Raw genomic sequence first — 12,834 nt, 5'->3', positions numbered from 1 at the left:
AGCCCGAACTGCTAGGTCACATCCCTTCTGCACGAGACCACAAGCATCCCCAGACATGTTTCAGCCTTGTTGGGCATCATCAATGAGGAGCAGCTTGGGTCTCGAGGCCTGGCAGACTCGGGACCCACGTCTGGGCATACTCGTCCCACTCGGGGTGACTTTCGCAAAACAGAAAGGTGATGGCTGGGAGGTTTTGAATTAATCATAACCACGGGCAAAGCTCTGGGCAATCCTCCAGACCATCATTTTTCAGCCTGCCAAGCCATTACAGAAGGGGGAAAAACCATATGCAAATCAGGCTTGGTCCTACCCCAAAAGGGGCAGTCCAGCCCGAACTGCTAGGTCACATCCCTTCTGCACGAGACCACAAGCATCCCCAGACATGTTTCAGCCTTGTTGGGCATCATCAATGAGGAGCAGCTTGGGTCTCGAGGCCTGGCAGACTCGGGACCCACGTCTGGGCATACCCGTCCCACTCGGGGTGACTTTGGCAAAACAGAAAGGTGATGGCTGGAAGGTTTTGAATTAATCATAGCCACATGCAAAGCTCTGGGCAATCCTCCAGACCATTGTTTTCAGCCTGCCAAGCCATTACAGAAGGGGGAAAAACCATATGCAAATCAGGCTTGGTCCTACCCCAAAAGGGGCAGTCCAGCCCGAACTGCTAGGTCACATCCCTTCTGCACGAGACCACAAGCATCCCCAGACATGTTTCAGCCTTGTTGGGCATCATCAATGAGGAGCAGCTTGGGTCTCGAGGCCTGGCAGACTCGGGACCCACGTCTGGGCATACCCGTCCCACTCGGGGTGACTTTGGCAAAACAGAAAGGTGATGACTGGAAGGTTTTGAATTAATCATAACCACAGGCAAAGCTCTGGGCAATCCTCCAGACCATCGTTTTTCAGCCTGCCAAGCCATTACAGAAGGGGAAAAACCATATGCAAATCAGGCTTGGTCCTACCCCAAAAGGGGCAGTCCAGCCCGAACTGCTAGGTCACATCCCTTCTGCACGAGACCACAAGCATCCCCAGACATGTTTCAGCCTTGTTGGGCGTCATCAGTGAGGAGCAGCTTGGGTCTCTAGGCCTGCTGACTGATTTGCACATGGCTGGACCCCTTTTGCAATGATGCAGACGGTCTAAAAAACGGTGGTGTGGAAGGTTGCCCAGAGCAATTGCCAGTGGTTCAGATTCATTCAAAACCTTCCACCCATCATTTTTGTGGTCACAGCTCGAAACACGTGTCAGGCTGTCCTGAATGAATTGAAATCCTGTACAACTGTACATTTTGAAGTATATGGTGTGGCGCAGTGTAATTATTTACAATTGTCTTAGCTTACTTTAAACTGTGGGATGCAGGGCAATGCACCCACACCCTAACAATTAACTGCTGCCCCGTACCCATAATTGAGTTTACAGTTGCAAGCGCTGTGACTCTCTGTGGCAATTCTTTGCTAATTGAAATAGGTCCAAGCCTGGCCAAGGGAGATAAATTGTGTTAAAAGGGATCTAAGTCCAGCTGAGGGGGATCTGGGATGAACCATGAGTCACCCGAAAAAGAATATCCAATGTACATTGTGAAAGAGGATCTGAGCCCAGATGAGGGGGATCGAAGGTGACGAACATTGTGTTTAAGAGATCTGAGCTTGGCTGAGGGGGATCCGGGTGAATAGTGAATCTCCTAAATTGAGTATTTCTGAAAATCTGAAAGAGGAAACAAACGTATTGTTTATTTGGTCACATCAGGCCCTCTGAATGACGACACTTTGATAAGCAAAGAGACTTGAGCAAGGAAGGTCCTGATGCCTATGACTGAACTATATACTCGTGCTAAAGAAGCCAGAGACTATTCTGCGCTCGAGTGAACCGCCTTGTCCCGTGCTGAAAACGCAGGGAAGGGAGGCCAATGGTCTGAACAACCTGACATATCATTTTGTGAACACTTTTCGTAACACTGTTTCCCACACTATTTGTATTTAGAGGTAAGGATTGGCAATACATTTATTAGTATAGGCCCTTTTATATTGACAAGACACCACTAGGACTGCGTTATTATTATTTGATGGCCGTAGCTTGCTCCCATCTGTAGATTTAGGATTAGATAGGCATTTTACAAGCCCTTTTTGAAGTTCAATAATCACCCTTGATCTGTGGTCACTTGTGTCTGTCCTACTGTTGATACCATGCCTTCATTACAGTTCCAAGGAAGAGCCCCACCTGAAGAAAAAGCATTATGGGTAAAAAGACCTAAGCAGCAAATTGCTGCTGAGATTAGTGAGGACTGGGTCATACCTAATCTGGCCGAACAAGTCAACAAATTCTTGGCAAACTGCACCACATGTCACAGGGTTAACACTGGACATACAATTAAGACCCTAAGAGCAACACTGCCCCGCCCTACAGGGCCCTTTAAAGAGCTCCATGTTGATTATATTGGCATGGTGAACAGATGTAACGCATACAGGTATGTACTAGTATTAGTGTGCCCATATTCCTGATTGGGCACACTACTACTTCCCCAGATGGGGCATTTGCGAACTACTAAGTTCCGACAATGGGTGCCACTTTGTAAATAAATTTCTGTATGAGATCACTGAGCCGCTAGGCATCGGAGATAAGCTATGTACAGCCTACCACCCGCAGGTGGTGGAGATGTTAAATTGCTTAAAATAAAGTTAGCCAATTTGTGCGATACCCTCAAAAAGTGTTGGCTCTAGTGCCTGCTCTTAGTCCTCTTCAGTCTGTGCAACCAGCCAAGCAAGGACCACCACCTGACACCCCATGAAGTGGTGACAGGAAGGAGGATGCATACCCAGCTGTGCCCACATGAACAGTGTCTGATGCACACAGAAGTGCGGATTTGTTCTAGGAAGAGATTAATATGTATCTCAACCTGTGCAAAGCTACTTTCTTCACAGATAGACATCAAAGTGTATCATCGTGCCCCAACAGACCAACAAGACACAGCAACCAGAGAACCTCTGCAACTACAACCTTGAGACAAAGTCTATGCCAGACAGCACACACAATGTTGGAATCAACCAAAGTTCACCGGTCTGTGAGAAGTGGAGAAGGCAACACCAACTGCAGCAAAGTTAAAGAAAGGCCGCGCCTGGGTGCAGCTAACTGATCTGAGCAGAGACACAAGCACAGCACCACAGCACTGACGGGCAACAGACGCTGGGACTCAAACAAGAATCAGCAACCAAAGTTGAGTATTTTATAAAAGTACAATAGAAGAATGAAAACCTTCGGGCACACCAGAGTGTGAGGAACTTATGGTGGCCACAGTAAAGATAGACACAAGTGATCACAGTTCAAGGGTGTTTATTAAACTGTATGTGCAGGTTGGACAAGTGCCTAATCTAAACCTAAATCTAAGATGGGAGCAAGCTACGACGATTAAATAATAATGAGGCAGTCCTAGTGGCGTCTTGTCAAATAAAAGGGCCTATACTAAAAAAAAACTATTGCCAATCCTTACAACTAAATACAAAAAGAGTGTGGGATAAGATTCACAAGAAAGAAAGAAGTGTTCACAAATGATAAGTCAGGATGTGGTATCCGGGGATCTCTGTTCCCCATGTTTTGAACACGGAACAAGGCAGGACTCCTGAGTACAGCACACTCTCAAGCTTTCCCAGCATGAGACGACAGTTCCGTTTTTAGCTATCAGAACCTTTGGTGGCTAAGTCTCTTTTTTCTACAAAAAGTCTCTTGCCTCCGAGGACCTGCTGTGTTCAAAATAACAATCAAAAAGTTCCTTTCCAAATGTACCTTGGGTGATGACTTTTTACCCCTGGGCCCCCCTCTTCTGGGCTCAGACCCCTCTTGAATATCAGCCTCCCTCCGACGGGTTCACTGCGGCTTCTTCTCAAACCAATTTCACCTGTGGCATTCACAAGCCTCAATGTCTTTTTAAACAGTTCACTGTGGACATCTCTCTGTCGGGGTAACTGTAAGGAAAAAAGGGCTGTTGCTTGTGAAGAAACGTTGTTTCTAAGGATTCAGTGTGTAAGGGGGTTGGAAGACTACAATTCTCTTGATCCTTCACTCCCATGATTCCTTGCTTGGCAGTTGCTGGGTAAGCAGGTGCATCCAACTGCTATTTAAGGCCTTCCCGGCCCGTGCTTCCTGCTGGTGATTGATGGCGTGACACGGTCCGGAGGAAGCAGAGTGCTCAGTCAGAGCACATGGAAACACTAATGTGCAGAGCAGGGCCGTCAGTGAATTCTACAAGTCCCGGGGCCAGCGGTGAAACTTACAGCTTGTTCTGACGAGCAGAGCTGTGCACGGCAGAACGCTGCTTCAACGCAGGATTTTTCTCTGCCTGGGGTGGTGCCGGCGAGCCCCCCCAGGCCTCAAATAGGTGTTTCATTGAATGTGTTTGGGTTGGTGACTCCGCGTTTCCAACAGAGTCAGATTGGAACGCGTTGTGAACTTTTGTTATGCATCATTCATTACAGCGCGTTGCGGTTGGAAAAAGCACATGATTATTTTGTTTATGAGTCCATATACCAGTGTTAATACACCACATGTAATTTCAGAACTGAGAGAGACAGTTGCGTGGTGAGAGCAAGGGGCAAGTCATATCTTGAAGTAACGCTATGTTGTTTGTGGCTGCATTTTGTCTCATTCCATTTGTACTGTTGTCATGTGCATCTGCATACCTGGGTTCTATGTGATCAGTGAGTTCAGGTATCATGAGAGGAGCACCGAAGCACACCTTGAGGGGCATTAGTAATTAAGAAGTATGTGCTTCTCTGAATCAAGAGTCTAAAAGTGTTCAGTGTTATGTTCCATTCATGTTTAATGTGCTTTATTTTTGTGGCTATCTTAGGGAAAACTGCAAATACAGTGGGCCTTATCACAAGCTGGGCTATTAGCCCTACCGCCAAACCCCCCGGCACTATTAGCGCCGGATCATGGGTTTGGCGGAACGGTTAGTGCCCATTCCCCATTGGGCCCATTCGGGAATTCCTCATTCCCCATTGGGCCCAAAAATGTGCGCTATTAGCGCCAGCGGATTTCCTGCCGGCGGTAATGGCGCTGAAAATCTGCAAATTTGCTGCATATTTGAGCTTTGAGCTGGGGGGAAATCCGCCAAGGCCATGATCTGGCGGATCCTTAAATGCGGCCGTAATAGCGATACCGCCGCATTTAAGGGTTACCGCCAGACTCGTGATGAGGCCCAGTGTGTTGAATTAGTATTCTAATCAAGAAGGATACTGACAGGAGAATATTGAGGCAAGCCTAATATAGTTTTGTTCTTGTTGGTGTGTGCTCCACTTCCCCTTTTCTGGTTACCCTAAACCCCCCGTCCCTATCCACAATCTCTCCCTAACCCTCTGCCCCCCTTAGGCTACCTCTGTTTCTACAATCAGGAGCCCGTGTCAACCAAGGTGGGAGGCGTCACTACATTTGACTTCCGTGGCTAGGAAGGAGTTATTTATACGTCAGGGGTGTGACAGTCACTCCTGTCAACACACTGTTCATTGGGACTTCAGACTTCGCCCCTTTCCATAGGCATCCCTCCGTCTAGTTCACTCTTGCCAACTGTTGGCAATCACACAGTTCTTTCTCTTTTCGCACTATGCGAGATTCATCTCCCTTAGCTTTCGTGCAGGTCAAAGACTTTCGACTGTACAGGGGTTTTTTCTAGATCCCTGTATGACCACTTTGACCTTTTCCTTGCGGCACTCCTAGGGCCTACTGGTATCGGTAGTTTCAAAAAACATGGAATCAACCAGAGTCCCTCGAAGGAGCACCTACGTGGTGCCGGGCCCCCCTGCAGCTGGTTTTCCCTTAATGTTAACAGTTCTTTGAACTTTCCTTAATTTGCCATTTGCGACTTTCGTCCAACACAGTTCGGTTTCTTATCGGCTCTTCCCTCGACTCACCAGCTGTAATGAAATGAACCACTTGGCTTTTCTTGTCCCTGCCGTCAAGGCCAGTACCACAGTAGCAACCGTCTCTCCCTGTTCTGATTATCAGTGTAGGCATGCTCCATGTACCGTAGACATCTGCTGCAAAACCTGCTGGCTATTGTTCGCAGTTTTACAATTCCTTTCAGGGAGATTTGCGGGTCTGGGTCAGAACGGGCAAGGTCGCTTCTCTCCTTGTCACTCTTTCGGTTCTCACCGCCTTTCTCCTCCTCTTGAACTGCTGTGCTTGGATAGTGGTCTCATCGTGTAGTCTGCCTTGTTCATCATGTGCTCTCATGCGCCACCTTTTAAACCTGTGGGGACATGTCAGGTTAAGGGCTCTAGTGTTAGTTCATTGTCTTTCATGGTATAAGAAAGTGTTTGTGTCGGAAAAGGGGGGTGGGGTAGAGTGTCTGAGTATCCTACGTTGTATGCTGAGGAAAAGGTGTTATAAGAAGGAGAATACCTAGTCTCACCCATTAGTGTCCCACTTCCACTCCCAGAGGACACCCCATCCAGGTAATCCTCCCTTACTTGTCCACCCCCAGGAACTGGATCCAATAGTGATGGCTGTGTCCTGGCCAGCTGGATGACAGATCCGTGGGCACTAGTCAGGGAGAGAGCTTCAGGTTTCTCACAAGAGCAAGTGCAATTGTGGATGAAGATAATATTGGAAATGTGTGTTTTTTTATGTGTTGAATTGTGTTTTGCTGTGGGTTTTATGTGGTTTTATACATCTTTTGTAACACATTTGATATCAAATTAATGTTGTAATAAAGCTTAATGTTTACTTTGTTTTTGATGCTACTAGTTGCATTTTTTTTAGGATTTAGCAGTTGGGACTGTTTTGGTCACCAGCAATTTTTGTTGAATATTTTGTAGTCCTTCTTTTCCTCACATACGTGTATATTGCTGTTTCCCAGACAGTAGAGGAAAGTTGTCTGGGTTGCTTTACCCTATTTATAATATGTACGTAAATAAATTAACCAGTCTACATCAAAATGAACAACCTGTAAAAGTCCAGAAACTCACCCAATCTTAATTTTGTTTCAGGGGCAAAGGAAGCAATAACAACTGTAATCAGACATGTGTGATGACAGCACTAAGTGAGGGACCATCCACAATCATGAACTTCCTGCGGCAATATGGTACTAAGGCCTACTTCTTTATACCTCCCTCATGGAACGGAATCTGTTCTATAGTAACTTTGCATGCTCCTGTAATTATGATTCCAGAAAGCCATGTAAATCTGCCCAAAGGACGTTCCCAGACCCCTCCATTGCCCCAAACAATTGTAGGACAAACAAACTCACAAAGAGTGAAAAGATGAAGATGGACAAACTACTTTTCAAAGGAAGCAGACGAAGCCTTGGAGAAAGTATCAGCGCAATATTGACGTTTTTTGGAAACTGAGGTGTTCTTTATCTCGCTGCTAGCTCCTGGAATACAAACCACTACAAATGCGAAGTAGATTCAGATGATCCGCTAGAATCTGATGGAACTTTTGAATGCCATAGAAAATGGTATTAATGCAATCAGAGAGGAGCTCCCAACGCTCAGATTTATAGCACTACAGAACTGAATGGTGCTGGATCTACTCACAGCAATGGAAGATGGCATCTGCAGGAAGATCGGCAGCACTTGCTGCACCTACGTGCCTTCTAATGATGCAGATAATGGCATGGTAACCCTTGCAATTAGACAAATGACCAAGTTGAAAACAGACATGGAAACAGCGGAGGGATCATTGAAGATGACAATTGATTAGCAGTCCTTACCTTGTGGATACCCTAATGGCTCATCAACTTCCACCGAGTTTTGTTTCCTATACTTATTGTCTTGATAATAATATGGTGCATCTACCAAATAATAATGACCTGTTTCCTGTCTCATGAAAATAAACCTAACTCCCTTGCAGTTATGACAGGTAGTGCCACTCCTGGTTGGAAAGATGAAAGCTGTCAAAATAACCCGCAACCAAAGGTAGTGGAAAATAAAATATACCCAATAGAATGCTGCAGTTACCCAGAAGGCACCATTTGGTCACTATGCCCGATCCAAAGAATTACTTACTGTGCTGCGCAGACCCCATGCAGATGGGGAAAGCATTTTTTTAGGATGTAACCCATAGGTTTGTGGTAGGTCAGGAGGGGATTTGAGAAATGTGGGTGCCCAAAACAATCTATGGCTGGCAACAACAAAAAGATAAATAAGATAGAGAGTACATACGGAGGTTCACCTCTCATGGGATGAAAGGGGGGAATGTTGGGGAATACAATAATAATAGGGAATACATTCAAACCCCAAACGTGCATGGAAATATAAGCTTCAAAAGGCATTGTGAAGAAGACACAGCACAAAGAAAGCAGCCCCACACATAGAAACTTCCTTGTGTAGGCCCAAAAATTACACTAGTAGCCATGCTTCAGTGAGCCATACTGCACAGATCTTGCAATCAAATATAACCTCATAACCTTTATAAGAACAGCAGCACCTAACAGTAGCTAGAGAAACCTTAAGGACACTCCTAATGATAATGAATGACAGGGACCCTTTACACTAATTGAGTGAATAACACTATAAGCCTGAAAACCCAATTAGCCATTTCCAAAGCATGAAAACCCGCACCCCTCAGAAGACAATATCAGCCTGGTCTGTGCAGAGAGGAGGTGCACGCATTCCAAGCTGCAACTTCCCACAGCAAGAATGAATGCAGAGCAGTGATTGGTTGAGGCAGGGTGGGGGTGAACGTGTTCCCAGACCTTAAATTCAGTTACGAGGTCATGGAAAAGCAACAAACACTGCACATGTATTGGTTAAAACACATCAGGTTAGCTGAGTTCCCAAGAATGTGATCAATGGAAGTATAACAATTTATGTTCCTAGACAGTGCATCAAAACATATCATAATGAAGGTCACAAGCTGGTAAGAACTGAACAATGAGCAGTGAAGAGTGTGCTTGTCAAGACAGAATAATCAAGGAACAACACTGCCCTCTGTAGGAAAAATCCCACTGAAAGAGCGCCAATTGCCAAGGAAGGAGCCACACAAAACACTGTTACATATAGAAAAGATTTAATTAGGTATCAGTGGCCTTTATGGAAATTCATAACCAACCCTCACAGCACATACATAGTATTAGAAAGGAGCACATTTATAATATTACAAGTTGCATAAACACATGGGTATGTATACATATATTTATGTCAATGTAGGAGAACAAGGTGTGCAAGCAACTAAGCCCTCAGCTCATAAGGTATTATGAGAAAGGAAGGAGAAGCAAGACATTTTTCCAACAAAGAGTTGCAAAGGTTGAACTGGAGATGAACAGTTCACAATGATGAGAGCGGTAAGAAGGTGCCAACCGATGAGGTCAATGGGAAGGGGGTGTAAAAGCAACAATGTTGTTGTCACACTGTCACATCTCACACAGGGATTGGTTGAAACTTGCACAGTCATTCACTTCACATATACTCCTCCTGAAACAGCCAATCCAATACCGAGTTTAGCCGATACAAAATGAAAAGAGTACCATCCAATCAGAACCATGGGAAAGGAAATGATCTCAATGCCAATTAAATATTAAACTGACATCTAGATCCGGTCACGAGGATAGAATAAGCCAACAGGGCTAAATAGTGTATAGATTCACCTATAGTGTAAATGATGATGTCCAATCAGAGGCTGGGGAAGTAAAAATAATCTGTCACAGGTGTTGGCATTTCTCTTCTGCAATTTGCTTTAAAACGGGCCATTTTCTGTCATGTGGCTAAATGTCTCGATAGTTCCCCGTCCTAGCCTGTGTTGTAATAAACATTTAGTTTTTCTCACATTCCGTCCATTATTTTTTGACTCTTTAGCTTGATTTAATTTTATTATCAACTTGGGACTTGCTTTACACTCTGTACAATATACTTGTGGAAGAAGTAGTAAACGCATTGTGTTGAAAGTCAAAAGACTTGCCCAAGAAGCAGTTGTAGATTGAACTTTCCCCATTGAGAATTTAAGTGTGGAAAGTTTGGAACAAGCATCACCACAAAGTACAAGTTGTAGTAGTAGTAGGGGTTTTATCCTGGCAGGCAAGTAAAGCAGGAAAGAGAGAATAGTGGTTAGACCTGGCAGGCAAGTGGACCAGGAAGAAGATGATTTGAAGTACTGTAAATGTGGTAGAAGGCTGTGGTGGAAAAGAAGTGTATGTGTGCTTTATTGGTGAACATTATACAGTGTCCATGTCCCTGACACACCCAGTGCCCTGAGTTCCACCTCCATGTCACACTCCCCATCCATGTGTGCTAGAATCATTGGTCAATCAGAGTCTGACGCATGGCACATCCCTCCTGTGCATTGCTGCCTCCCTGAAGTGCAGCCCCATCTCCACCCTCCTCATCCTCATCATCAGGTGGTTGCAGTTCAGCGTCAGGGGCAGAGGCACATTCCGTCTGATGCACATATTGTGTAGCATGACACATGCCATGACGATCTTGCCCACCTTCTCATGGCTGTACAGGAGTGCCCCACCAGACCTGCTGCGGCAGCGAAACCGTGCCTTCAAGAGGCCAAAGGTCTGCTCAATCACCACACGGGTACATGTATGCGCATGATTGTAGTCCTCCTCGTGCATGTTCTGTGGGTTCCTGACTGGGGTAAGGAGCCACCTCTTCAAGGGATAGCCTGCATCACCTGCATGTGGGAAACAATGATTATGTATGAGTCCTCATATCACATGGGACCTGTATCAATGACACCATAGCATGCATTCATTTCCTGTATGCACCCACAGATCTATGCATGAATAGAGTCACATGATGTGACTGCTATGTGTGTATTCCTCTTATAGGCAGGTGTGCGTGCCATCGTCTAGTGGGCACAGGGGGGGGGGCAATTCCTTGTGAGTGCTCATGCACTGTGGTAGTCCACTATGGTTGTTCCCATGATCTGGGTGATGGGCAGTGCTATGTATGCTACCATCCTGTCAACGTAGATGGCAGGTGGACCTCCGTGTTGGTGTAGGGGTGTGTTCATGTATTTTGCCCTCATGTGGCTCCTTTGTACGCAGTAATGGAGACCTGTCCTTTTTGATGATGGTATTTTGCGCTGTGCATTGGCCATCCTCGTTGCTGTTGCTGCATTGTGCTGTTGGGTCTACGGTCTATGTGCAATGTACATGTTGATGGCTATGTAATGGTTGTTGCACTGCATCATTTTCGTGGTAGTGCAACTTATGTCTTGTATTTTGTGGTCAGGTGTCGGGTCAAGTCTGGCCTGCTTTGGGGTATGAGCATGGTACATCCTCTCAGGTACTCTCAGCCAGGTGAAGTATGCATCTCCCCCCCCCATCTGAGCCAGGTGAAGTATGCATCTCTCCCCCCCATCTCAGCCAGGTGTAGTATGCATCTCCCCCCCATCTCAGCCCGGTGAAGTATGCATCTCTCTCCCCCCCATCTTAGCCAGGTGAAGTATGCATCTCCCCCCCATCTCAGCCAGGTGAAGTATGCATCTCTCCCCCCAATCACCTACCCACATCGCATTTCCATGAGCCTGACATGCAACTCACCGAGAAGCCAGGATCTCTGCTCTGCATGTCGCTCCAGTTAGCGTGGTATCGTGGAGTTCCGCAAGACCATTGAATCATGGGTTGATCCGGGAAATCAGGCACAACAATGTGTGATGATTTTGGTTGAGTCACATACCATTTGCACGTTGATGGAGTGGTATAATTTATGGTTGCGGTACACTACCTCCATGGCATGTGGCACCACCAATTCAACATGGGTGCAGTCGATGGCGCCAATGCAACCAGGGATGCCGGCCAGTGAATGGAAACCAACTTTGGTGTTGGAGATCTCCTGGGCTGTCCGTGGTAGGAGAATGTGGTCGCTTGTGTGCTTTAGGAGGGCATCAAGCACTTGGTTCAGCGTACATGAGAATAATGGTTGTGATATGCCATGCATGTGCCCCACTGTGTGCTGGTAGGTGCCTGTGGCCAGGAAGTGGAGCACAGACACTACCTTCAGTAGAGGTGGGATGGTGGTGCGTATTTCAATCAGGCTGACAATGTCGTTATGTATCATGTCCACAGTGGTGGTGATGGTGTCCCGGTCCAGACGGTACAGGGTGTGAATCTGCTCAGGGGTTAGGTTGAATGGACTGGCTCGGATGCAAGGTATTGGGGGATGCCTGCGTGGTACCACTGGCTGCACTGGTGGGGCATGCTGGGCCTGCCTCACCCTCCTTCTCCTCCTGCGTCTCCTCTGTGCTGCCTGTTGTTGTTGTTGTTGTTGCTGCAGCAGTTCCACTGCAATCATGTCCTCCAGCCCCAGCATTGCTAGTAGTATTGGAATCATTTTGGTGTGTGACTGGGTGTGGGAAGGGGTGGGGTGTGCTCCGTTTGTGCTGGCCCAGTCTATATTTCCTCCACCTGTGCTTATTGTGTGCACCTGTGGCAGTTGGGAACACTGCACATGGCCGTTTACGGGTGGTCCGCAATGCCGGTATTTACTCCATGCCGGTAAGGTACTTTTCGGGCTTCAGTAGGCCGTTATTTGCATGTCCGCCTGACTTGTGATGGCCTCCTGTTTACGCCATGGCAGTATTTCCAGCATGAAGGGTCGCGTGCCCGCGCCCATGCCGCTATTTGAGGCACCGTTAGTTACGGTGCCGCTAATAGCGGGTTGGTGGGTCGTAATGGCCCGGAGCGGTAAACGATGCCGGTAATCCTTTATCGGCATCGTTTATCCCTTACCTCCAACCTCGTAATGACCCCCAGAGTCTTTTTGGTTTACTAAGCAGAATGCTGTTGAAACTTTAACAACCACCTTAACAAATACCCAGTGTCGCATTGCACTATGAACCAGACCGGTGTGTAACAATGAAATATTTATTAATTTTTAGAATTCAAAGACAATCAAG

At 46.5% G+C, this 12,834-nt stretch overlaps 1 long non-coding RNA gene across 1 annotated transcript in view; it reads left to right on the top strand.

The window, feature by feature from the left end:
* LOC138497571 (uncharacterized) overlaps positions 1-9,755 on the top strand; it is a 119,506-nt gene extending 109,751 nt beyond the window's left edge. Inside the window, exon 2 of the long non-coding RNA XR_011278614.1 lies at positions 6,978-9,755. This is a non-coding gene — a long non-coding RNA (uncharacterized lncRNA). The remainder of the gene's footprint in view (positions 1-6,977) is intronic.
* Positions 9,756-12,834: the final 3,079 nt, after the last annotated feature.

Source organism: Ambystoma mexicanum, chromosome 5q (genome assembly GCF_040938575.1).
Source record: "Ambystoma mexicanum isolate Mex_15411 chromosome 5q, UKY_AmexF1_1, whole genome shotgun sequence".
In the NCBI taxonomy this organism is placed as follows: Eukaryota; Metazoa; Chordata; class Amphibia; order Caudata; family Ambystomatidae; genus Ambystoma; species Ambystoma mexicanum.
The sequence above is the reverse complement of the archived record's forward strand: the minus strand, read 5'-3'. Positions and strand labels throughout refer to the sequence as shown.